Source organism: Triticum aestivum, chromosome 1A, assembly GCF_018294505.1.
Source record: "Triticum aestivum cultivar Chinese Spring chromosome 1A, IWGSC CS RefSeq v2.1, whole genome shotgun sequence".
Lineage (NCBI taxonomy): Eukaryota > Viridiplantae > Streptophyta > Magnoliopsida > Poales > Poaceae > Triticum > Triticum aestivum.
This window is the reverse complement of record NC_057794.1, coordinates 533,101,769-533,105,096: the sequence shown is the minus strand read 5'-3', so window position 1 is coordinate 533,105,096 and position 3,328 is coordinate 533,101,769.

The window sequence follows — 3,328 nt, the reverse complement described above, 5'->3', positions numbered from 1 at the left end:
GACCTTTTGGTCTTCCGTGTTCCGAGGCCTTGTCTGTACATGCTAGGCTCGTCAAGTCAACCTAAGTGTATTGCGTGTGTAAATCTGGCTTACACCCGTTGTATTCGAACGTTAGAATCTATCACACTCGATCATCACGTGGTGCTTCGAAACAACGAACCTTCGCAACGGTGCACAGTTAGGGGGAACACTTTCTTGAAATTATTACGAGGGATCATCTTATTTAAGCTATCGTCGTTCTAAGTAAATAAGATGTAAAACATGATAAACATCACATGCAATCAAATTGTGACATGATATGGCCAATATCATTTGCTCCTTTTGATCTCCATCTTCGGGGCTCTATGATCATCATTGTCACTGGCATGACACCATGATCTCCATCATCATGTCTTCTTGAAGTTGTCTCGTCATCTATTACTTCTACTACTATGGCTAACGCTTTAGCAATAAAGTAAAGTAATTACATGACGTTTATGTTGACACGCAGGTCATAAATAAAGACAACTCCTATGGCTCCTGCCGATTGTCATACTCATCGACATGCAAGTCGTGATTCCTATTACAAGAACATGATCAATCTCATACATCATGTATATCATTCATCACATCCTTTTGGCCATATCACATCACACGGCACATGCTGCAAAAACAAGTTAGACGTCCTCTAATTGTTGTTGCAAGTTTTTACGTGGCTGATATAGGTTTCTGAAAGTGCTAGTGATCGACTAGAGGGGGGTGAATAGGCGATTTTTATGAAAGTCTTCAAAACATGGAAGTTTCAAAGACAAACGATAGAAATAAACCTATTACCATGCAGTGGAAAGTAGACTACACTAGGCAAACCATAGTCAAGTATTCAATGAAGTGAAAGCATAATGACTAATAGCAACTAGGCAGTAAGATTAGGTAGGAAGATATTGTGAAGCCAATCAGAACAAGTAGTCACTCAGTGAAGACAAAAGATAATGCAATCGTACAATGACTTCACAAGGACCAACAGTAAGCAAAGGGAAGGGAAGGATGAAACCAGTGACTCGTTGAAGACAATGATTTGTTGGACCAGTTCCAGTTGCTGTGACAACTGTACGTCTGGTTGGGGAGGCTGAGATTCAACTTAGAAGACCTCGTCTTCACCTTATTCCCCTTGAGCTAAGGACACCCAGTCCTCGCTCAATCACTCTGGTAAGTCTTCAAGGTAGACTTCCAAACCTTCACAGACTTCGTTCACCGGCGATCCACAATGACTCTTGGATGCTCAGAACGCGACGTCTAACCGGCTGGAGGATTCACAGTCCTCAAGTGTAATAAGTCTTCAGATCACACAGACAGGAAGACTTAAGTGATGCCTAACACTCTTTGGCTTTGGGTCTTTTGGGCTTTATCCTCGCAAGGAATTCTCTCTCAAAGGCTTCGAGGTGGGTTGCTCTCAAATGACAAAAGCCGTACTCTAACTATGAGCAGCCAACCGTTTATGGTTGTAGGGGGTGGGCTATTTATAGCCACTAGGCAACCCGACCTGATTTGTCCGAAATGACCCTAGGTCACTAAGGAACTGACATGTGTTCCAACGGTCAGATTTTAAACACACACGACAACTTTACTTGGGCTACAAGCAAAGCTGACTTATCCAACTCTGGACAAGATTTGCTCTCATAGTCTTCACTCGAAGACATAGGATTTTGGTTAAGCATCACTTCAGTCATTCTGACTGGTTCTCTTGGACCCCACTTAACAGTACGGTGGTTCCTATGACTCAACAAAGAAGAAAAAGAACAACGAAAGAACTAAGTCTTCGCGCTCCATAGTCTTCATGCGATGTCCTCTCTTGTCATAGTCTTCAATGTGAATGTCTTCACATACCGCCTTTGTCTTCAATGTCTTCTTACATTTTTAGGGGTCATCTCTGGTAGGAAAACCGAATCAATTAGGGATTTCTACCTGTGTTATCCTACAATTCTCACAAACACATTAGTCCCTCAACTAGGTTTGTCATCAATACTCCAAAACCAACTAGGGGTGGCACTAGATGCACTTACAATCTCCCCCTTTTTGGTGATTGATGACAAACTAGTTGAAATTTTCAATGAGGAATAAAATATGTGAAATTGTAAAGGATAGGTTATTGTCTTCATAAGTGGAAAAGGCTCCCCCTGAAGATGTGCATATAAGTAATTTGCTTTTGGTATGCAAATGCACATGGCAGGTTGTACTTGTGGAGATCCTCTTCAACTTATGATGACAATTCATCATGCATGAAAAGTATGTGAAGATAATGACATGCATAATGAAAAATGGACGTCTGCAAAATGATCTAAGTGCGGAATTTATCGTCGCACATGCGGAATTTATCATCGCATCACAGTAAAGCAAATAAGTAGCAGACGACCATCGAGTTTGAGTGTTACAACTCAAAGAACCAAATGTATCAAAACGCAAGAGTTGTAAACACTAGGCAAAATATAAAACCACCGCCATATGGACCCGCTTGAAGACTATCAAACTCATATGCTTCTCCCCCTTTTGTCAGTAAGGACCAAAAAGGTTTGAAGACATAGAGCATCTACTCGTTCCCATGAGGAGTAGGTGAAGCAGCAGGGTCGTCGGTGTTGATAGGCGGTGCAGACGAACTTGGGGCAGTGTCGATGCGTGCAGAAGTACGGGGCGGTGAAGTAGCATCGTCTTCATCATCGATCACTCTGGCATTCACAGTTGCCGTGGACGAAGAGAACTCAGAGTCTTCAAGAGACGGAGTTCATCGCGGCACAGTCCTTCTTGGAGGTGTGGAGTCAAACTTGAAGCGTTCAGAGAAGCCATCCCCTTGAAGATCATCCTCAGGGCACATAAGCGTCAGCCCTTTCCATGTACGCCGACAGGTTTCATATGCAACAAAGGAATTCTTGGTGGCAAGATTGCGAATCCTGTTTACGTCCACCAAGAGGCTTTGCATTTGGCGCTTCAGCCAGTCATGATGCTTATCCTGTTTCTGATGAAGGGCAACCAGAAGCTCTCGGTCATTTAGAACACAAGATTGCTTCTTGGGCCGTTGGGCAATGGTGCTTTCAGTGGCTTCAGTGATGGCATGATGAGGTGCACGTGTAGTACCAGCCAGAGGATAAACATGAGTGACTGCTTGAACTCCTTCAATGTTTTGAGAGAAGCTTTGATTCTCAGCATTTTGAAGACTAAGGGGCTCCTTGGCAGGCTCTGGATAGATGGCTTCAACTGGCATATCAATGTTAGGAAGAAAGATCCGATGATTACGAGCAGAGGGTGGATAGGTGACAGCTGAATGTAGTTTTATCAGCCGCATAATCCATGGAGCGTA